Below are 24,705 nucleotides of genomic sequence, written 5' to 3' on the forward strand. Positions count from 1 at the left end.
GGATTCTGCACACAAGTCCCATCAGTCATTAGCAGGAACAGTCAAACCTGATCAGAGGTGCTAGAACTCTATTTCCCTAGTGGAAATATTTTTTTTCTACATTTACACAGGGCACAGCTAGTGGCTCTCTCCCCTTCCCCTGTCAGGATTCAAAAAAGAGGCATTGGAGGATACTTACAGAGCCACATTTTACATAGGTGTGCCATACCAAGACAAGGTCTCTACTTCAAAGTCTTTCACTGTTTCTTCTCAGTCATCAGAGCACAAGTAAGCTGGCTTTGGTCATAACTAACTGAGTTTTCAGTTTATAAGTGCATAAAATGGCATGAAATTAATGTTATAAAAAAGAAGGGCACTAGTTTTCTATTGCCATTACATAAACGAGGGCCCAAAATACCACTGAGACACCACTTAGCACTGTTGGTCCCTGGGCGGCAGGTCTGATCACTGAGACAATGTCATTATTATTTGCTGACCAGAGCTGCAGCGGCCATTTACAGCAATGATAATCTCTCTTCATTATATCTGCAAGCAGATGCCATCGAGGTGTGACTGACAATCATCCCTTTCAGAATGAGTGATCATAGGTTTTTCATTGGTCTCAAATCCATTCGCTCCTTGTTTATTAATGACACAGCTGAAATTGTAGTGCTGCTTCTGCTCAGGTGGGAGATAGCAAACGTTTATATGATTGACACCTGTCGTTAGAAAGCTTTCTCATACATCTCAAGTGGTAAATAAGGTAATCTTAGTGCAAATCAAGTTGCCAAGCATAGAAATGGCTGTGGTTTACAGGTTACCAGAGCAGGAGAAAAATTCCACCTGTTTTGAAACTTCTAATGAAACACTGGAAGCACGTGGAGCAGTAAAAGGACCTCTCAGCAGTCATTCATTTCTGATCTCAGAGAGCCAGCTCTTCAGAGTGAGTGGCAGTTGTAGCATTTTGCAGCTCCTTCACACAACAAAATAATCAGCACTAGCAGAGCACTGGGAAGACAATTGTAGACAATTATACCTCCACACATAGCTACTTCTCAAAGTCCATGGCCTGTATTGGTACTGGTGCCATAATAAATCTGCATCTCAAAACTGCAAAGAACATTGCCTGCAACATCTCCCACATCTGAAATCTACTCCAAAAAAAAAAAACAAAGATCCTCTCTTGGAAGAAAACAAGTCAAACATAACTCATTCCTTTATTCTTTTTCTCTCACACCGTGCTTTACAGATGACTGTTTCATCTCATCCTTCTGTTTCCAAGAAAGACCTTTCTAAATCCTCAGGCAATATTCAGAGCAGGCAGATTTTTCTTTGAGTGTTCAAGACTGATCCGATCAATTAAAAACAAAAAAAGAAGGTTGCAGTACATTTTAAGCCAAATACCCCATAGTATACAATCGCAGAGGTCATTCTATAAGAAAAAGATTTCTTGTGGGTAAGTAAATGCAAAAAAATGATAGCAGGGATTCAGCAAAAACCCCTTTCTCATCTGTCCTGTGGAATTTTTTGCATTGTTCTCTCTGTCTAAGTGGTTTAAATTGCAGGGTAGGGCTGCTGAGCTCCTGGACATTTGTGTTTTGCTCTCCAGCTGTAGACTAGGTATTGTGGAGCACACAGAATTCTTCCCAGCTGTTTTGCCTTTCCACATTTGCTCCTCAAATCTATGAATCCTCTTCAGCCACAGACCTTCTCCCAGCATGTGACACACAACAGGAGCCCTCAATCTTATCTCAAGTTGTTTGGGACCAGCTATAATGTAAACTGCCCTCAACACTGCAGCTCCCTTACTGGGTTTAGAGTTTCTCTTTGCAACAGAAAATTTCCAGTGAAGTACAATTGCTTCCACAAGGTGAGTGTCCCCTAAGGCCTGAGGAATCAGAGCTGACATAATGTGAAATTTGCTTTCCCCTTTACCAACTCTGGCTAAATAAACTCATCTTCTGTACAGTAGGACACACTTCATTTTTCTGCCCTTCATTTTCTTCTCCCTCTTGTTGATTCCAAAAGGAGACCACATAGACCAACTATCACAGCCAATTTGATTTCCAATTTTCTGGGCAGCTTTGCAATCACACTCCATTTGTCACCTGAATGCAGTATCGAATTTGCAGCCTGGGTGTGAATGACTTCTGGAATTATCTCCCCTGGACAAGACACCAAAGCAATTCAAAAGCAAGTAAACAGAATGCCAAAATACACCTGAATAGGATTATCTCAGGTTTTCAAATCCTAATCCTGTTACTTTAGTGGCTATCCATTTCTCTTTTCCTCTTCCCTTCTGGCTAATATTTTCCTACCCAGAACTTAGTTCAGCCACTACAGCCAAATATATCCTGTAAAGTCACTCAGACTGCATGAACATTTAGAGTTTGGCAAGCTTCCCTGTAACACCAAAATACTTTCTTGACAACCACTGACCCCAAAAGCTGATGTGATCAAACACATCCCCCCACAAAAGAAAGAACAAGACTGTAATCAGTGTTACCATTTTAAGGAAAATAAATCCTAATCCTTTGCCTTTCTGTGGTATTCCTCTAATTGCTGTTTCCTTACACATTCAAACATCTACAATTTGGTTCCATTGTTTGAATGTCACTTGGAATCAAATCAGTGTTGCAGATACAACGCCTTTGAACCTTTTAGTCCAGCTGTGAACTTTGGGATTAATCCTTTAGGGTGCCCTTGTCTAGCAAGCTTTAATGTATATTAAATTTTCTAAAAGGAGAGCGAAAGTGGTCAAAGCAAGATAGTGCAAGATTCTGTGTTTCATAAATTAATAAGCATCACCAACTGCATTGCTTGACCCTTTAAACTCTGTGAAATTAATATAAGTAGACAACCAAAGTGCACTCGGCCCCTGAAGAGCCTTGGAAGTTCACTTAAGCAGTCCAAGTTTCCTTAAAGTTTTATAAGCCAGCTTTTAAAGCAAGCCCTTTGTACTTATTACTGGTGACAGTGAGCATTACAACAGCCAATGAACCTTTGCTGACTTCCAACCCCAATATGGTAGAGCACAGTTATCAAGGGAAATATCAGAATCAAAGCTTGTATATTACATTGAGGTCCTGACTCTTGAAAGAGCCCCCCATAGACTCTTCAGAGCATGTCAGCGAAATAAACAGCTAATATTCTCAGACATCTACTTACAATGTACTGATATTATTGTTTACTTAAGCACTTTTGGCATAGCTAAACCCCCACCCACAATAAAAGATGAAGCCTCTTAAGAGGAAAGCTGTGATACTCTCAGTTCCCTTGCTATAAGACAATATTTTAAGATCTTTTATTTAGGCTGGGAAAACTCTTGGCGGCGGTGAGACAAGCAACAGTAAGTTTGCATCTTAACCGATTAATGGATTTAAATTATTAAATGGCATTAGGTAGGCATGGTGAGGAATACATGGTCTTCTCTTAGCCTTCTGTGCAGAGTGAGTCTGCCTTGAACAATGAAGAAAATGTGTATCCATACCTACTGCGTTTTGGCATTAATCTTGCAGTCACTTGTAATACTTGAGTTAGCATCCTGTAGAAATAAGATATCTCACCCTCGCCAGCTGATTATATTTTTCATAATGTAAAAGGTTCTTGCTGAATTATTCAGGTGTTTTTCCCACTGCTTCAAAAAAAAAAAAAAAAAAAAAAAAAATAGAGACAGGCAGAAAAGCTACGGCAGGCTCTTCACAGGTACCTAGGAACAAACAGGCTGACAGGCAGTTGTGCCCAGTATTACTAATTATTATTAGGCTGAACAGCCCAAGTAATGATGATACTTAAACTATATTTTTTTTCTGAATGGCAAGTTAATTTCAAAAGCCAGATAGGTGATGAGAAATCACAGAGATTATCTACTAAAGGATATCAAATTCTTACTGCGTGTATTCCCCTCTATGGGCAGTGAAGTCAGGGAGGGCATGTGTTATCTGTTCTTTCTGGCTGTTTAGAAATTCTGCTGAAGCATTTGGGGATATTTCATGACACTCTTTTCTACTTGTTCTACTCATTTCTCTGCCTGGATCTGGACACTGACAGAGACAATAATATCACTGCATGGAGAAAATAAATACTTAAATATGACATAGATATTTCATACATATACCATAACTTCTCATACATGAGAAATTAAACCCAAATAGAAAGCAGAATCCAACAATCAGGAAATAACTGATGAGATTCCTTACCAGAAACAGAGGTAGCAAGAACAAGCTGGAAAAAATTAGGTACATCTCATGAACGTAGCCTGCAGATTTTATGCAAATTGAATGTTAACAGGGACAGTCTGGTGACAGGTTTGCAGTTCCTGCCAGGCAGATGCCTCCTCTAAGAACATTGAAGTTCATCTAGTAACTCCCTTATAATGAAATATAAATTGGATCATAACTGAATGTTGAAATGCCTTGAGTTTATTCTGAAGTGTGTTGTTTCAATTCTGATTTTTTTGTGAGCAAAGCCAGGTAATTATTTTTGAAGATAGAATCACGTGACTCGGTGTCATTATTGGTAATACAGCTAATTTGAATTGGTTTCCTTATATCTATGGCAATTCACAGTTGTATTAGTGGTTTAACTGGATGGCCTCATTCTGAAGGAAATGAGAGTATATTCAAATAAACCCCATGCACTGGCTGACCAAATAGTCTAAGAGACCACCCTAGAGCAGCATAGCAGAAAAATAACATTTTTGACATGAAAGAAAGCAGTTTCTGCATTTAGGACTGCCTCATTTGAAAACCAGTCCTTCATGGTTACTGCTTTTCCTTAGAACTAACACTCTTGTTGGTTGAAAACATATCATCCGTTGGTGCAAGGAGGAAATAGCCAGGCATAGAATAGGGTTTTCTTCACAGTAGGTGACAACAGAGGGCTGTGTTTCCTTCCAGGGAGTGAAAGCCAACTTTCAAAAAATTCCCAGTCTTCTATACGAATCTCGGAAGGTGGATCTGATAAAATCTAATTTAACACTAGTAGAATAGATCACATAGGAAAAAAAGAAACAAAGAAGAAGAAGGAAAAAAAGAAAAGTATAATTCCTCACTAGTCCTCTTTTCAGGAAAACCATCTGTGTAACTCTATGTGGAGTAGAAGTGAGACACATCTGTCTCAGCTAAGAAAGTTACTTTCCTTACTTGGAATAGTTCAGCAAAGGAGAACCTACAGGAGCTTGGAGATGGGATATTAATTTGTTTTCCACCTTTCCTCAGGAGATTTCCAGCCTTACAGAGCTGATGAATGAGTTCTGTCTACCCAGCTCCCACATTCATTCAGATATGTGACACATCTTTGTCTTTTGGTTCCCCGGATCAGAAAAGCTCACTGAGTCTCAGGGAATCTCAGAACTGCCATCCAAGTCACTAAGGTCTTCTGCAGGGCACGTTTCATTACCAGCTGGAAAAGAAAAGCCCCTTTTATCCACTCCCCTGGGGCTAACTCATATTGAAAATAATTTGTTCTTAGCACTTTCAGAGGCAGGCTTTCAAATGATGAATGAAGAAGAATATTCTCTGTCACAGGGTTTCCTTTGTTTTTCAAGTCCTTGGAGTGAGTTTGTGATCTTTGAAACCCTGGTACTAAGAGCACTGTCACTATCCACTGAACTTGCCACTGTTTTCTTATGCAGAAGGCTGAATGTGTCTTGAAAATGAAAAGTAGATACTCATTTTTTATCCTGGAAATATACATTTAGGGTATTTCCATAACTAAGGTAATTATCTTGGGGTGCAGATCCACATTTTCTTTCTTTGGACATCTATCTTGACTGTTTATGAACACTTTTGCCACTCAAAAGGCTTTTATAATAATGTGAAATGGCCAAATGCACAAAACTTTCAAGTGGTTGAAAAATCCTAGTGTGTTATTAGCAGCTTCAAAGTTTTTAGTGTTTTCAGCAGAAGCTGGTATAATTTTTATGAAACAGCAACCGCTTTCCTGACTATTTTATCAGCAAAGCTCATCTAACAGATAACAAGCAGAAAATATGCTATAGTGAAACTAACAATTAAAACCACAAATACTGTACTTGGATCAGAAAATTCTATTTGCACAGTAAGCAAATATTAATTTCAAGGATATAACAATAACTATGTTGGATGCTGTATGTTACCCTGTACTAACAACTTCTAATGAGAACAAACACCACTGATCCAGTCCCACAAAGACATCCAGATGCCTGACTCCTCTCGGTTTCCTTTAAAGTGCTTACTTGAAGGTGCAAGAACTTTTTTCTTATGTAGAGTTAAATCAGGAATCTTTGTGCAGCATTGCCTTCTGATAAAGAGATGTGCTTCGATCCTTCCAGCCCACTGGCTCTTCAGGACACCTCTGCTTTAGGGTTAATAACTCATCTGTGACATCCTTGTTTCTGGAGTCCCACCTTTCTGTCTCGTGCACAGAGGAAACCACGCTCCTTCTCCGCTACCAATGAAGATCATCTTCACTTCCAGCCTTCTGCCTCTGAGAAGGGATCAAAAGGGGAAATCCTGCCCAATTAGCTGTGACCATAATGGAAAGCAGTTGTTGTCTTCCATTCTTGGAGGGAAAGGATTTGAACATCAGTTTCCCTGTGTGTGAGATGAAAATGGCTTGGGGTAGCCCAGGTGATTCTTTTCCACCAGTTAGGGGAGTGCTTAGTGTGGGAAAATTCAGAACCTAACATGTGCCTAACCATGTAAATTAAAGCAAAAGAGAGGGGCTAAACTTTGAACTACCAGGAAAAGGTCTGGAATTACTTATAAGCTACACTAAATAACATTTAATTAATCCACTTCTGCCCAGGTAAGTCTTCATCCCAGCTATCCATTTAGGCTACTGACACTGCAGCAAAGTTTGCATTAGCCCCCAAAAGAAAACCCTCCAACACAGACAAAACACCCTCTGTATCCCCCACAAAGGAAGGAGACTTTTCCACAGCTCCAGAAATATTCATTTGACAGTTTCTCCTTCCTTGGCTACAGCTCTAGTAATTGATCTGCTCTATTATTTTTCCCTATTCTTTCTCTTTTACATTTAAATATGTCCTTCATATTTCCGGACCTTTTTTTTTCCCTAGCCTGTATCTCCACTTTTACATTATTTTTTATCTCTCTCCTCTATTCTTCAAGTGTGAAAAGGGTGCTCTGTTCTCTAATATTCATTTTTCTTTTTTTTATTCTCCAAGTACTTTCTTTCCCATCTGTAACAGCCCCTAATATGCACCTCCATTCGATTTTACTTACCCAGCTTGAAACCCTCTCATTCTAATTACCTTTTCAGTTTTCTTCTATTTCTCCCTTGAGATGTCTCAATTAGTGTACTTTTTCTTACTGGCTGTCACCTCTGAGCTACAAGGTGGGTCTAACTCCAACTTAAACCATGCAGAAAATAAATGAGGAGCCATTCTTGGCGGCCCTGCTGAAGGTGGTGTTACTTTACAAACTAGTGCACCTCTAATAGATGATAAATGGGCAGAAAAGTGGCCTTGTTAATGCAGCAGCCCTTGATTTGGTTGCCATGCCGTGTCCTTTCATTACTCAAAGATACAGGAAAGGCAACCTATGCTAAGTCCTGGCTGATGTACTTCCATACAAAGAGAGTGAGTAGAGGCTAATTAACATAGTTCTGGTCAGAGCCCAAAATTAACTCTTGTTTTTAAAGACTAGAGCTAAAAATGTCATTTGTCTTGCCCGTAATTATGTTTAGAGATAAGTATGGTAGTACAATAACAGCAAGCAAAATGAATCTAGGAATGAGTTTTTCTGCCCTTTCTATCTCTAGCACAGCACTAAATTCTATTTCTGTCAAAGAGAGCAGGATAAAAATGCAGGTGATATCCACAGAACATTTCTTTGATTAAAATTGGCACCATCGTATTGAAGTTCACACAGAGCTTTCAGAACCCGAGGAGTAAATTCTCTCTCTGCATGCTCTCATATAATGGGAAAAAGAGCACTCTCCCCACCAGAGCTTGAGCCATGCAGCCACCTGCAGGTGTGCACAGCTGATTAAAGTGCCAGCCTCAAACCAGAGCACTGTATCCACAGGAACATGTCCTGCTCCATGCACACATCCCACATCAATTCAAATGACCCAGGACATCTGCATTTCATATGGCTCTGTGCAGCATTCAGGAGAAAGCAGTCCTTGTCCTGCATTAGCAAATCATTACCTCTAAATTAAAAAGGGCCCTTAATGTCTTTTTTGGTGAAAGTACAAACTAAGACACCGTAATGATTTTCATTGAGAAGACAGTGCATAAAACACATCACAGCAACTTTTTTGAAGTAGCGGAGGAGAAAAGGTTGCCCATCTCTAATTCTAGTGAAATCACCATTTTTACCAGCATCCTTACGGGTGAGCAGGGAGTCAGGACAAAACTCCTCCTCAAGGGATCAGCACAGGGGTCCCGAAGCTTTTCACTCTCTGTGTCCCATAGTACTGATAAAAGGGTATAGAAGTTATACTTCACAAAACACAAACAAGCATGGTATCCTTCTGAAAGTCGCACTATGCTATCAAAGGTGAATTCTGAGGACATGTATATCCCTGAGCTGTGACTTTCAAGAACTCCAGAAAATTTCAAGAAAGTAGGGCTTATGTGACTGAAAGTTTGTATCTTTTTTCCCAATTGTATCAGTTATCAAATAAAAGTTATCCTCCCTCCTTATAGATGTTTCCTTGCATACCTGTTACAATCTCCATAGCTATTGTATTACTACTACTATCTTTACAAGCAGTAGAAGCATCTTTACGATGACATCTGCCAGTATCACCTGACAGATAAAACCACCAAAGCCCATCTGGAAATGTTGCTTCTTCCCATAATATCTTTGCATCCTCCATGAGATTTTCTTACAAAACTCGGTAATAATTTGTTTAAACACAAAAAGTTCAAGATTTATACGTTGTTCTGACATCTACTGCATTCATACTCTCTTTGGGCTCCTATTAGTTGAGTTTCATCATTAACTAGGTGGAACTCTAGACCTCCAAACCTTGCAATGTTGTCATTTATTGGAACTTCCCTGATGTTACAGGCTACCTCTCTCCATACACAGCGGCAAAGACACCTTCCTGCAGCACACACAGCTTATCTTATACTCCCAAAGGGAAATATGCAGTACAAAACAGAAAACCATATTGTGACTTAAGTGATCTACAGACAGCAAACAATAATCCTGAAATCAAACCACATTTTGTCTTTCCCTAGGAGAGCACGGAAGTGGCAGAACAAGAATTGAAAATAAAAAGTCTTTGAATTCATTGCTAGCTCTCAGCCATCAGGGACACGTGGTCCCCTCTCAGCCTGCAGCTGTCCAACTCTGCACCTCTGCTTCAGGGCCAGCACTGGGAAACGGCTCTTAGTAAACCCACATGGCAAAACAAAACAATGAGATTTTGCACTGTTCAGCCCAGGACAAAGAGCAGAATTTCTTCACATTGTCAATACTGCATCGGGCTCTGAGATGGCGTGCATCTAGTTCCTGAAGTATTTCTGCCTGTCTGCTCTGAGTTTTGGTGTGCCTACATCCAGCCAGTACAGACAAACCCATAGAGAAGCTCTGTCCCCACCACAGTTGAGAGATTGCCCTGGGAAAGATCTTAGAGGCCCTGACATCTTTAGCCACAGAATAAAAATGTTTCACTGCATATTGTAAGCTTTCACAGGAGTAATCTTTTTTATTTTATTTTAATCTTGTTTTTGTCGTCGAGAAACACTATGGTGTTTGAACAGGACGCACCTGTGAAGTTATGGCAGAGCACTTTCTCCTTTGAGATCTTCCCAAGTAAGGCTGTTTTACCTGTAGTGGCAACTAGATTCAGAATTGCCAAATTATGCTACACATATCGCTGCATGAAGCCATTTCAGAGTGACTTGCTGCCACAGAAGGACTCACTGCCTTTCATCTATATGTTTGGTTACAATTCATGCCACCTATTGACTCTGAACTCACGTGGTATTGCTCTCCTTAACATGTGAGATACCTACAATAACAAAATACTTCAACTGAAGCCCTCAGCTCCCGCTGGAGACAAAAATTCATACTGGAGGGCGAAGGAGGGGGCAGAAGCAGAGCTCCTTGTTTGTATTCAGTATCCAGCAGGATGAAACCCATCAATGCTGCTTGGCTTCCAGTGGTTAATGTAAGTGAAGGGACTCCTTTCCTTTGAGGAACCCTTCTTAAGCCAGCAGGAACTCGTATGTTACAACTGCTTCCCTATTTCTACTGCTTTTTGAGAGCACACTGGTCTTTGCAGAGCAGCACAAACCAACACAGACAACTCTTAATGTCATACATGGCAGCTCCAAATGCTTACAGTTTATGTAAAGCTATAGAACCAGTGTGATAAGATCTAATTACCAAGCAAATTAGTAAAAAAACAGCTGTAAGTTTTGCAGAAATGTCTGGAAGTGCAGAGTAAATGGCCACAATTGATAGAGTTATTGCACAGGCATCCTGAGGGCACAGTCTGCAGCACTTGAGTCCTAACCAAAATCACTGTCAACAGTTGTTGTTTTCTCCATTCTGTTAAATGAAAAGCGCATGAAAATGATCCTGCAAACAGCCGTTTAATATTCTCATGCACATGAACTGCAATTATCAGCAGAAGCAACAACAAACCCTGCTGTAATGTGTTCATGGTTAATCAATTCAATTGATCACTGTTTATTAAATAAAAACCTGCTCTCTAAACAGTTCTTCTCTAAATGGCATGTTTGGAGCTCTTTTATTTCACTAGCTTTCTTTAGGAAAAAAAAAAAGAAAAACAACAAAAAACCACAACAACATGATGCTAGGAAAATCAGATCGATTAAAGCTTTTAATTTAAATCCATGCTAAGCAAAACGCTCGCAATGTATAGTGCCTTTACAAAAGCATTAGCTTAAAAGGGGCTTGAATCAGACTAGCCACTCCCTGGAAGAGCTACACAGCATGTGATTCGTTCCTATTTTAAAGGCTTTCAAGCCATGTTAGCAACAGCCAGCGTATTTATCCGTGTGAGAGACAGTCATGACCAGGTCAGCTCAGGATATCAGGAAGTGGGCCGTTGATAATGCAGATTAGGGGCCATGCTTTATTCACATCAGCACTGTTGCATTGATCACTCCTATTCGGCACCTTTAGAGAGCAGATCAGAGATCAATGAATCCCAGGCTGAAGAGATGCTGTAGATAGCAGAAATCCTCTATAGTTAGTTATCTCCCTACAAGGAATAACAGTCTTGCACAGAATTGAACACTTTACATGTACATAGACTATACACTACATTACAAGCTCAATGTAAGATTGACACCAGGACAGAGCCTGGGCATAGCCCAGCCCTGAGCCAATCTACACGGCTGAACGCAGCACCAAGAACTTCCACCACCAAACCAGAGTCCTCCTTGCCCTTCGGCTGCTCCAAATGGTACAGAAGGGAGGAGAAGAGGAGTGTTGACACACAAAAACAACCTCGTGGGATTTAATTAAGACTACTGAACCTGTGTCACTTGTAATTTATGGCAGATTTGAACCCATGCTCCAGAGGGAGAAAATGAAGGCATTTCCAGTACATTAACTGACTTCAATAACAAAGTCAAATCTGACGTCCTGTGACCCTCGAGTGAACGAAGACTAAGGAGTCCCTGTTATCCCAATTATTTCTGACTAGATTTGTGAGATGTTTGCACTACCGTGGAATCCAGCCACAACCAGGTACCTGCCCTAATGGGGGAAGTGCAAAACCTCCCCATGCCACAAAACCCTTGCGAGAGCATTAGAAACCTCCAGCAAAATTGGGTCATTAATGGTATGTTCCATGGAGAAAAAGGGATGTTGGGCATTTTCCCTCCCCCGGCAGCAGGCACCTGGCCTCCACAGGAGCTAAGGAAAGGCTTACAAATAAAGCTGTGCAAATAACTGGCTTTGCCTTTTATGGCCAAAGTGAAAAAATAAACTTAGCAAAAATGCTTTGGGTCAACTAAAATGTTTTGTTCAGCCTCATATCAGGCATGTCACCTTTCATCCTTTGGGAGACGGAAGGAAGGGTGAGAATATGCTTTATAATTGGGCAAAATGAGGCACATTTTGCAATGGGGAAAAAAAAAAAAAGGCTAAAATGACTTCTTTAAATCTATTTTTCTCACTCTTTGATTTTCATCCAGAATTTATTGCTAACTATGCTAGCAACTTTCAAGTAGGTTCTGCTAACCCAAATCTATCAGGGCTCTCAGGGACATGGGGAAAAACCAGTGAAATCTTCCCCTCAGATTAACTTCTACAAAGGTACTTCAGGGAACTGAAAAGCAGAAATAACTTCCTATTTTATTTATTTATTTATTTATTTATGAGAAGCCAGATTAAATGAATTCAACAAAACGATACTACAAGGAAGACTTTTCGTGAGATGAGACAGATGTTTTGCATGGCTGCCCAGCTCTGAAGCCAACAACAATGCCAGCGAGGCTGAAAGCCGCAGCAGTAGCAGCAGCCTCTCTAGTCTGACCTGTTTGAGAGAAAAGGGATTATTAGGGAATAAAATTAAATCCTTTCGATATAGGTTCCACAGCCACTGAGTTTAGCACGCAGATGTCTAGTGACTGTGTTAAATCCATCTTTCCCCCTAGGCTTGCTAGGCAGCATCAAATGAATTCCTGACCATGCTGATAAGACAGCTGACAGTGTGCAGGGAGAGGAGGGAGGCAGGTAGATCCGAGCCAGGAGGACGCCGTGGGGAATGCTGCCCACACAGCAAAGATGTCCCAAGTCTGTGCCTAAACCACCAGCCTTGCTCTGGGAGCTCTGACAGACACACCACTTAAGGGTGTGTTTTTCTCCTTTCGGAAATTGGCACTCAAGTTGGGATAGAAGCAATGCCGCATCAAAGCTGCTCATAATTAGGTACAAATTTTGCTTGTAGTTCAGCAATTTATACGGATTAGCAGCTGCTGACCTTCTCAAGGCCCCCGAATGGCAGGCTCCCATCCCTGGTCACAGAGTGACCTCTAGTGTCGCCTGCAGCACGCACACGGAGCCGGCGCAGGGCAGGCGCATGGATACAGGCAGAGGACAGGCACAGGGCAGGCACGGGGACAGGCAGTACCCCCTGAGCTGATGCACGAAGCCCAACCAAGACCAGCTTCCCAAGTGGGCTGAAGTGGTGCCTTCCCCCTGATTTTACCAGCAGTCCATTTAAGCCAGCTGATGGCATAGTTCCTAGAGGCTTCTCCATCTGTGCTGCACTTTGCAGGAAAGAAGCACCAAAAAGCCTAATGCTTTTGACCTTGGTCCTTGCTGTGTCTTCTGCTTCCCTACTTGTGAAAGTGGTTTGTTGCTCTTGCTAACTGCTACATGGGAGTATTAGAATTTTTTTTTACACCCTGGCACACTGCCAAACTGGCTGTTACTGTCATCACATCATTTCACAACTTCATTTTACTCTGTAGTAAAACTTACTGCAAGTATTTCGAGATGGATCGAGTACTGAGAAAAACAGATTTTCACTACTGGATTGAAGTCGGTGTTGTACAGATGCTCTTCTAGTATTGCCTGTACTTTTAGCTACTTCCTTTTGTCTCTCTTCTACCCTCATCTACAAGCACAACACAGAGCACACCACGTTCTGACATGCTGCCTTATTTTATAAGCAGACTTCCACCATCCACAAAGCAAAGCAGCCTGTGATACCCATTTCTTACCCCATGGAACTGAGATAACCCTGCCTATGATTTAACAAATAAAATAATCCAATTTTAAAAGCATCAGAAAATATCACTTACGACACAAAAGAGTTGAAAAAACAAGTGCCTATTTTCAGCAGGAGAGTCTAGAAAGTACACTGGTACAGGCAAAGTAGCTTTTCCAGACAAAATGAAAATATGAACTGGAACAGTGTGAACAACAGGTTTGGCATTCCTTGCAGGCCATGATTATCACTTATCAAATTACCCACAAGCACAGCAAACCAAGTGAAGCAGCACATCACACTGACACACAGCAAACCGAGGCCTGCAGGAAGCTTCAGAACACTCTGTCCTCAGCTGGGGGAAAGAAATACTGTAGATCAGGCCTGAGAGAATAACCCTGTGCTCAGCATTACCTGTTCCCATTTCAGAAACACAAATGACAGAAGAAGAATCCACTGTTTAGAAGAGAAAAATAAAAACGTGTAACATACCAGGATAGAAAATGCAATAAAAGAGTATTGCATATAGCCTGGAATACATCTGGATTTTGTTTGATTCGGTGTTCTCAGAGACCAGCCCAATAGGCCTTGAAGTCAGTAGAGTAGTTTCCATCAATTTCAGTGAGCATTTAACTCACCACCAGTCTGACAGACCTATCTCCAAGAAACCTCAAGTGCCACTGCATTAGGAAGAAATCTCAGCTGAAGGAGAAAGCAGATCTGATGACAGCTGAAATTAAGGCTTGCTCTGCACAGGACACTGAGTTCAAATGGGAGGGAGAAAAATTAAAGGATGTCTGAAGACTCCCTGACAGCACATGGATTCTGGAATAACAGCACAAATAATCTGCATCCATTTTCAAAGGGCAATGGACCCCACATGTGAGCTTCCCACAGATAATCCCGGGTTATTCCTGACTGGTATCTCCTCCTGTAGACAAACACTCACGTGTTAAGAGTGAGGCACAGTGTACTGACAGGAATAAACTGTAGAATTCAGATATGTTTGTTAAGGCCAAGACAAGTGTAAACCTCAAAGATAAAATTAGGGAAAGTTTCTAGGTGTAACTTGTTGAGGAGACCAGGGAGAAAGCTAAAATCAAACATCACCAGACAGACAACTATCAGTAACCCAAACAACAAAGAGAGGTACAAAAGGCCAGAGGAATTGCAGCCCAGATGGTGGTCATGTGAAAAAAACACATTCCACAGATTGCAAAGCACTTAACTTATTTTTGATTATATAAGACAGAAGGATGGCAAAGTTAAAAAAGAAATGTGCTTGGGCCACAGTCATCACCGATACAAGCCAGTTGTGGACCTCTCTAATTTGATCCATTGTTTCTTGCTTTATTTTCCCATGAAATACTTTAGATGTTTTAGATGTGGCAACAAGGAAAAAAAAAAAAAATGTGAGACTTAGAGTAGTCTGTACCAAAGTCGATACTGCAGGAAGGAGTGGGATATTTTTTGAGAGACAGAAATTCTAGAAAATGTTAAGGTGGTCAACAGTTACCTGCTACATGTGTCCCTGAGGAAAAGATAAAAGTTACTGTGAAGAGTGAAGCGATAGCATTGCAGCTTTTTTCAGCACTGCTTGAGCATCAATGCCCTAACAGGAGAGAAAAATCACCATCTCAGGAACATCTCTCCTCTTTGTCTTCATTAACTTACATTTTGGCTGCACACTCCAGAGGTGTGCAGCAGAGAGGGATATACAGGCTGAAAAGGGCTCAGCTGGAATTGCAGCCCAGTTCTGCTATAAAATGACTCAAACTTCATTAAATAAAATAAACCTGCTGTAGCCCAAGGATTGAGAGACTTGCAGTTTCTCTTGCTCCTAGGTTAATACAGCAAAGCTGGCACATTGATAGAACACTTAGCAGGACAGTGGGATGTGTTGAATTTAAATGAGTCTTCATAGCTGGTGGGACTATACTAGGTACTTCATACATAATCTGCCACTTAGAGGACGAGAAGAGAATATAGCTACAGAAGGAAGAGAAAGTGTAAAAATCTACAATTGCACAGTGACATAGATTTGTCACAGAAAATTGAAGATTGCCCAGGCCTAGGAGTGAGAAATTAGAGAAAACAAGAAACTCCACATCATAGTCTAGATACAGAGGATCATCTAATTTAGGTATATCTGACTGTAAATCAGTCCATTATAAAAACTATCAGATATGCCAAGAGGATGTAATCAGAAATCCTAAAACAGATAGAGCTCATGTACTATATCCAGTCTACAGCACATTTGCTGGACAACTGAATCACACGGCAAATCATTGACTTCCAGAATGCTTGAGCTGTCATGGATATGTTCACATGCTCAAATCACAGCTCAATTGCAAGTCATGCTACACAGGTGTCAGGCCTCAACCACATAGAGCAGATGATGTCAAGTCATGATACCTGCCAAAAGCATGTGAGGTGGAGTCTGTCCATGAGTTCCTAATGCCCATTAGTTGAAGTTTTGTACTTGCAGAGCAATGTAGCAAGAGCTGCTGATCCAGGAGTGCCGTCAGACATCTAGAAAACAGAATATACAGTGATGCCTTCTGCCAAAAGAAAAGCAATATGACAAACTCAGTTCTGGTTCCAAATCAGTCAGGTCAGCACTCAAGAAGGGACCTTAGCCATTGAGATATCCAGCCTTGGACTAAAAAGCACAGTACTGAGCAAGGACCTGTGTTGTAATAGGTTCAGCTGGGAAGGACTTGATGGGGATCACATGAGCCAGTACCAGTACAATAGAGACACCAAGAAAAAGCACATGTCCAAAACCTGGCCTCTTTACAGACTTAGACAATAGTCTCCTGCCAACAGCTAGGCATCTCTGTAGAACTGTACCTTAGGCTTGAAGCTGATTCTTACCGTCCACAAATAGGCACGTGGGGCTGTGACCCCACAGAGCATTACATGGCAACTGGACTGCCACAACTAAAGTGGCAGACCTCACAGAAGCCTGGATTGACTTTTAGGAGGTACTAGCCTTTTAGAAGGTAATGAGCCTAGTCTGTTTTGGAACAAATTACACACATAAGGGCAGGAAAGCCATTCTGGAAGCCTTTTAAGCCCTTGAGAAAAAAATCTCAGAGCAAGGAACATTCTCTGAAAACTCTCCCAATAATCTTACGTTGGACTGGAAAGAGAGGCCAAGCTTAATACCTGGCTGAGAAGACACTTGAAAGATCAGATTCCTAAGACCTGGGGACACTTCTGGAAGGAAAGGGACCCATGCTAGAGAGACAGACATCTCTGACATATCAGAGAATAATATTTAAAATTAGGAAGGTTGAAAGCAGGCTTTTAAACTCGAAAGCAGTTCTGCAGAGAACATAGCAGAGGATAGAACAAGTCAGACAGAAGTACAGAAAATAAATTAGGTAGCATTTGAGTGAAGTGCCACAAGAACCAAACCAATGATAAAAAAATCCCAGAAGAGAACAAATAAGAGAACTGAAATGCCTCCCAGGTGAGAATATCAATTAAATAGATATTTCAAAAACTTGAAAACAACCTGTGAGTTCCCCCACATCACCCTAACTCTATTTATGCTGAGACCAATAAATAAATAAATAAATAAATAAAAATCAGGCAAATATTGTGTGGTTTCCACTATATATGAGAGAAGACATTCTGGGAGAAATGCCCAATGGCTAATATTTATTCTAAGCTAGATGCATCAGCAGTGTTCTGGCAGCAGTATTAAGGCACAAGAACAGAATTTGTGCCTGGGTGCACTCAGTTCCTCCCCTGGGAGACACTGCCACCTTTAACTACCATTTGGGCTACGCTCTGCATGCACAGTTCATCACTGCTGAATACAACAGACTTTTTATGCTATCTGGAGAACAAATACTACATGCAGTACGATTTTGAGAGACAAATTCTAAGAGTTTTGGGAATACATTAATTCCATAAGTGGAAATAATAGAGCAAGTGAAGAAGCTAAAATATCAGGGTGGAAGATTACTGTTATGTTCAGTCAATCAGCAGGTATTCTGCTTTAGGAGATGAGAAACTAACGCTTACTGTTAAAGGGGACTGACACAGAGAACTGAGAGCCTACAAGTTCACACTTCCATACAGGCATATGTTTCTATCTCACATCTCACTGGCAAGAAAAAAACAATCTTTTGGGAAGTTTTTCCATTTTGTTTCCTTGGTTTCTTCATTCCTTCCTGTCCAGTGGCCTGAATGGAGCTGAGCTGCCCCATTTGGTTCCTCTGGAATGAGAAGCTGCAACCCCTGTGTTACTCTCTCTGATAACCAGCCTCAGCACCTGTGATGTGAGCTGGGGCTGACCTGTGTCTTGGAGGTGTGGAAGTGAGGAGTGATAACCTGGCCTCTGTTTGGACAGCTCACATTTCCTTACACAGTCACCTATTTCTTCCTCCTGGCCCATGATGTGACCTACATCACTCCTGAAAAATGAATTATCGGAAGAAAATATTCTTATAGCAGAACAGCAGTTACTTAAACATCACTTTTTAAATGCCTATCTGCTTTCAATCTGTGTCTGTATCAGTGTGGGGGTGTTTAACACAAAACTGTACAATTCCTAGAGTAATTTCAAGTACAAATTGTACCAGATCCACAGAAAGAGAGAGAGATCCCTAGGAGGTATTTGGGTAACATAATCAATTCATACACAGTGTGGGGGTGTGTGAGTATGCAAGCGAGTACAAAAAAAGCACATGTACACACACACCCACACATCACGCCAGGATGCTGCAGAATCCCACAGACATCATGAGTATAAAAGCCTGCCTTTTGCATGCATTATTTCTGAAATTTCTCAAGCCCTCCTGTTTCACAACGCTGAATTATTTAAAACTAACATGGAGAAGCAGGATTGCACTTTAAAGAGGAGGAAAAACAAACATTACCTGTATATGAGCAAATCGGATTTTGTTTCATCCTCAATTGCTCACAAAGAAAGTTTATAACCCTGGTTTGACCTCACCCAGAGCTGCAATTTTCCAACTCTCACGGTGACAGAAGTAGTTGAAACCTATATCTGAATACAGTGACAGCAGTTTGACCCTGGCTTGAGTTAAACTGATTTTTATATCTCAAGACAACAATCACTTTTTGTGTTGTCAGAAGTAATGCGGGGGGACAACAGTACGAGAAATGTCACAACACGGGGTGCTACGGACTGGAAAAAGAGGCTCCTTGATGGGGTCCCCTGGTCTCTGGTGTGCCCCTGGTAAAATGATCTAAGTGATTCTGGCCCATTGCCACGAGCCCTCTTCTTCGCTGTATGTGCAGAGAAATGTGTTACAGCATTATGAACATGTCACTGGAACTGTTAGCAGTACAGAGATAAAACCTCGCTCATCTTTAGTGCAGTGTGTAGGAATGCCTTTCATTCCTTTAATTATTAAGCTAAGTGAGCTATCCTCAGTTTCCCAAAGCCAGTTTAAACTGGACTGTAGCCTGCAGATTCATCACTTATGGGTTGCTGATGAAGAAGAGCTTTAAAAATATTTTGGTCTTTTTCTCTAGCTCTTTCCCACTTGCTTGTTCATTTATTTTAATTCCTTGGACTCCTAAGCCTTTTGAATCTGAGGACAGCAAATACCTCGAGTGAGCTGTAAGCAGAACTGGCAGCTTCATCACTTATCTGCTGCCAGCACGGAGCCCCAGCTCCAGCCTGCTTCATCACCCCAGCCCCGCTTGGGTGCTCCCAGCAAACAGTTCGTGAAGCCTCCTGCACCTCCTATCTGAGCTCAGTGCTGGCACAGCTCTGAGGAAGGAATGGCCCTGCTGCAGCAAGCAGTGTGCCTGTCACCATTCCTGGAGCTGAGAAGCATTGGGTCGCTCAGAAAAACCCCGGCAAACACCTCTATCTCAGCTTCTGCAGCCCAGGCTGTAGGCCCAGAAGGAGGCATGGGAAATAAAGAAGAGAAGATATGAGTTTGGGCTGAAAGATTCTTTGAATTTATCAATGCAACATAATGAAGCTGTCCTATGCCCAGGGCTGCATCCTGCAAAAGTCTGTCCTCTTCTCCACCCAGCTCCTTTGGGCTGTCTACCTACCACAAATGACCCTATTCACTCATTTGGAGGTCAGAAGGAATAGCACTCTACTGAAGGAATACAGGTTCAAAATAAAGAGGAAATCAAAATAAGTCCTTGGTATATAGACCAGTTTAAATCCTGATATTTGGTTAATGAAACACACAATATCAACTAGACCAAAAGAATCATGAGCATTCAGGGCTCTGATTTTGCTTTTCAGACTGGGTGTAAAACCCTGTGTTCCTTCCAAATCACATGTTGCCATCTGTCTCTGCTTCTCACCATCTCCATTTGGCCACATGCTGCTCTTCAGGGCATACAAATTCATCAGCCAGCAAAGAGGAATATTATGTGAGGATTCCTTCTCCCTGTACTCTTTTTGTGCTTTCCAAAGTCTGTCCCCTTCACCACCCACACCCTACCAACAAATGTGACCCAGAGTTTGAACTAACTCCAGGATTATGGTAGGTCAGAATGTAGATCTGATTCAAATTTACTGATGTTCTGTGGATACCATGAGAAGTGGGGATAAAAAAAGACAGGCAGAGGAGAAAAACTACTGTTTTTGCAGGTAGTGTGAGACAAGAGAACCTTTGTTTTAGGAGAGAAAAAGCAGAAAAAGTAAAGTTACAAATTCAACATCTTCAATATGGGGTATATACAGCAGATGAAGAGGATATTGTTTCAAGTAAAAGCAGTGCAATGGGACTGTTAAGAACAATCACAACTGGAAGGCAGAGAAACACCCTTTACTTAGGTAGAAATTAGTGTTCTGGCTTCAAAATTGAGCTCAAGGTCATGGAAGTACAGAGTACAAACACAATTAACAACTATGCTACTTTGTGTAACTTCGAATGATATCTGAATCCCAGAAATTACAGGTACTCAGGTCAGTCCCAAAGTTCTCTACATGCTTCATAACTTCCCCATGGTAGGGCTTTCCTCCTGTTCACCTGCCTGCCATTAATCAGGATAAGGCTGAGCCCAAGACACAGGGAAAACTGCCTACAAACCCCATCCTTCCCAGGCAGCTCTCCAGCATCCCACACCTTCTTTCCTTCTCTGTGCCTTCTTGGCTCCTTCGCTGCCTAATTTTGCACTGAGAACACACTTCACATCTCACACATGGTCCATATCACCCAAGGCAGGTGCTGGGAGCACAGAAAAGCCATGGGATGGTTGGTAGCTGATCACTGTCACCTTGCATAGGTTTGGCTGCTGAGTTAGCTGCTACTGAAAGCAGCCCTCAGAGAGTCCTGCTCCGGTGCCAGCTGCCAGGAATGGCACTGATTCTATTTACTACTGCAACATAGAGGCAAATCTGGAACCCAGCACATTAAATCAGTGTTGGTCCAAGCTATTTTAGGGCTTATAGTAAACCAACTCATGCACATTCTTTTTATTATTCTCCCTAATTTCTCCTGTGCTTCTTTGCATATGTTAAATTGTGTTGGGAAAAAAAGATTAACACGGTGTCTGCACTGGATTTTTTTCCTCTCCATTTGTGCTGAGAAAAGGGGGAAGGCAGATGCTTAACCCCCAGCAGGAGCACACCACTGATGTTAGCTTTGCATCCTCCTCTTCCTTGCCAATGTTCCTGTGATGATCCTCCAGGCAATCTGCACAGAGAAGGCTCTGGCTCACCTGCAGTCCCTTGCATCTGTGAGATCAGCTGCTTGGTGGCACCTCATCACTGTGAAGGGATGAAGCTGCTTCATCTCGGCCCCTGCCGAGTTCTGAGGTCAGCAGAAGTTGTGAGTGTCTGCTACAAGGGGAAGCAAAACGCTGCTCTGTGACTGGCAGGGTTTCACAGCCCTGCTCAGATGAGAATGCAGCTTGAGATGTAAGCCTGGAGCCCCTGCCTATTACCACAGACAGAATTTTACTTGCATGAAAGGCACGTACTCCTCCTTCCCAACTCCTGCTTAGCTAGGAACCATATTCCCCACTTACATAGTCCTCATGCCTACAGCCTTTCAGTACTACTAATTATGCTTATAGCTAGATCTGCACAGCTCAGCTTTCTGTTCCATACTGTGCTGCCTCTACTGAACCTTACTGAACATTAACCGTGTTGTACAGGGTTGAGGAAAAAGTGTGGAAAGCATCTTACATATCACGGACGTAACTTGCAAGGGGAGAAACAAAGTGAGGACCAAAATCAGCCTGCAGAATTTCAATCAGTGCACAAGGAAAAAAGAATCTGAGTAAACTTTTGGATTCTCAAAAGATTTTCCTGGCTGCCAGAAAGCTTTTTAGAGCCTTTTTAATGGAGAGTTACTTCAGAAACAAGAGACACAATATTTTTTCAAGAGGAGAACTGTGCTTCAAGATATTTCTTTGTATTTCCGAGGCACAGCATACCTGCCTTCTATCGATCTACTGTACAACTGGAAGAGAGCCAGCATGCCCCCATAGAGCAAGCCCCCACCAGAGCAGCACAATGCTTCATCAAACACTGGCCACCTATCCATTGTCATGTATCCTGTATTTGTCACTAGCCAGATCAATCTCATGCTGTTCAGCACATTTTAGGAACCCGGGCTAATAAATCATTTAAGTGCCTCTCACTTCACAGATGGTAAGTGCAGTTCAATGAAGGTAATTATAAAAAAAAATTACTTCTGGAGCAAAAAAATCAAAACATGGGAATATCTGTCTAATAGAAAAGGCTTGCAAAGAGATTTGGGAGTTCTAATAATTCTGAGGAGCAGGTTAAAGGTCTGAGAGTCTGACAGTAGGTTTTCCGTCTGATTGACTGAATCGATCCTGTCCTCATGTAACAGCTCTGAGAACCCTCTATCTAGGAGATTTCTGGTCCTGAAAACACTGCAGAGGAATAAACTATACCAAGCCTCCTTCTCTCACTCTGATTTTTTTTTCTTTTTGCAAACATAGTATCTATCACTAAGAAGATGAGGTGATAGAAAGATGCAAGTCCTGTAGGGAGCAGGGAAAACACTAAAGCAAGACGCAAATTCTGCTAACAGTGGCACATTCAAAGTAGATTCCTACATTTCTGTTTGATTTTTCATCTTGGATTTCAAGATGACACGCTACCGCTCTGTCATTTCAACTTATCACTTACATTTATCTCTCTAACGTGCTAGAAGGAAACTCCTTCATTTTTAGATGATGCGTACTAAGGGAAAAGATCCTTCTCAGCCAACATTGCTGGAAGGCAGATTCACAAATGGTCAAAACACACTCTCCAGCTGGGAGGCCACACTAAGTGAAGTCACCCTTGTCCAGGCATTAAGGTCACAGCTACCACCGTCTCAGCCATGCATAACCAAGGTATGGGAGCATGATAGACTGGAGTGAGGCCCCAAAGTTGATTAATGAACTCAAGCATCCATCATTACGAGGAGAGGCTGAGACCTGTGTTTGTTCAGCCTGAAGAAGGGAAATCTCAGGGGGAATCTTACCCATGTGTATAAATATTTAACTGTGGGGAGTAAAGAAGATGAAGCCAAACACTTCTCAGGACAGGAGGCAACAAGCACAAACTGAAATACAGAAAATTCCATTTTAACATGTCTTTCCACATAGAAAATATGTGTTTTCTGGACAGCAGTTCCAAAACATCCATTTTTAGACTATCTTCATCATTCCTTTGAAAACATTTGATTAAAGGCATCTTTGTCAGAGTCATTGCACTTGGAGCTAAAGAGCTCAGGTGCAGCTTGTTAGCAATAGCTGAACAAGGTTTTTTTTTGCCTATAGCTGCCCAACTACGTGAAAATGGGGCAGGCTGCTTTAGCAAGATGGCACCTCCATTTATTCTGAAGGGCAGTCATATTTGATGTTCATCAAACTACTGGGCTAGCCTTCCACAGCTATTCTGGTTCATGTCTCCGACCGTCTCTATGTCCCCTCGTACCAGCTTCAGACCTAAGCATAGAAATACCCTATTTTTTACAACTTTCTTTATTAGCACTACTAACAGATTGAGTTCAGCCAAATTTGGGGTTTGTACAGAATTAATGCACCAAGTACTACTGAGATAGAGACTCAAATGTAAACTATTGGGTTTATTTAAATGGCAAAAATTGTTTCAGAAATGGACAAAATCTCTCTAAAGTTCAAAGCAAATTGCAATGATTTGAAGTCCTCTACTGTTTTCTTTCTCTCTTTCAGCTCAGTGATAAATTCATGTCCTTCAATGAATTTACAAAGTTTTCTTACTGCGCCAACGTTTGTATTAAGTTATACAACCTAATTTTAACAAATCCGTTCGTTTTTGAAAAAAATTAAAAATCACATAAGGCCTTCACATAAAGCCTTCAGAATCTATGATGTTTACCTCGTCCTTTCTATCTAGCAAGCTGTGATTTTCATCTTGATCCAAAGACATTATGTTAACTAACCCAAGGGTAAAGCATTGTTTATAAAGCTCTAGAAAAATATAAGTGGCTATGTCTCCTCCTTACAGCTTTCAGAACAAAGAACACTTTTGATTGCAATTACAGTTTGAGGACTTAACATTTAGTCATGCATTCAAAGTAACCTTAAATTGTTATGTAAAGACACAAGCCAAATGTAAAACATGATTCCAGGAACTGATAGGAATTTAGAGATATGAACAAAACCATTTGTGGAATGAATACCCTTCTTAGATCTTAGAATTTCAGCTGGATCTTAACAGCCAATCACAAAATCCTTTTTATTATGAAGAATCCTACCAGCAGTATAAGGTGCGCAATGCAGCCACAAAAGTTAAAATGAGGGCAGTTTTGATGAAAATTCTCACCATGCTGAACGCAAGAAGAACTAGCTATACCACCAAAACCTTGGAACTGCTATTTTTTTGATATACTCATATGAACTCAAGAGATTTTACCTCGGATTCATCCCAGGCATTTGAGTACACATCCAAACTCAATCAATAACATTTTGAGAGCTAGCTAATATGAGTTAGCATAAGTTTTCTGATTTCATAAGTGTCTGAAGTTTTTTTGTTCAGTTTCACTGAAGTCATCAACTAAACTAGAGTATAAACCAGGTAGCCCTGAACTCTTACTCCCTCTTCCACTT

The 24,705-nt window shown here is 41.3% G+C and overlaps 1 protein-coding gene across 2 annotated transcripts in view; it reads right to left on the bottom strand.

Annotated features, from left to right (window-relative positions):
* Window positions 1–24,705, bottom strand: part of FAM169B (Protein) — a 209,829-nt gene that overhangs the window by 80,698 nt on the left and 104,426 nt on the right. The window contains exon 12 of one of the 2 annotated variants that reach the window (XR_014885824.1): window positions 16,151–16,167. The exons of the other annotated variant lie outside the window; for it this stretch is intronic. The gene's annotated coding sequence lies outside the window, so the exon portion shown is untranslated. Of the gene's footprint in view, window positions 1–16,150; window positions 16,168–24,705 lie in introns of those variants that run through there. 2 annotated transcript variants of the gene reach the window in all.

This window comes from Meleagris gallopavo, chromosome 12 (assembly GCF_905368555.1).
Source record: "Meleagris gallopavo chromosome 12, MGAL_WU_HG_1.1, whole genome shotgun sequence".
Classification (NCBI taxonomy): Eukaryota; Metazoa; Chordata; class Aves; order Galliformes; family Phasianidae; genus Meleagris; species Meleagris gallopavo.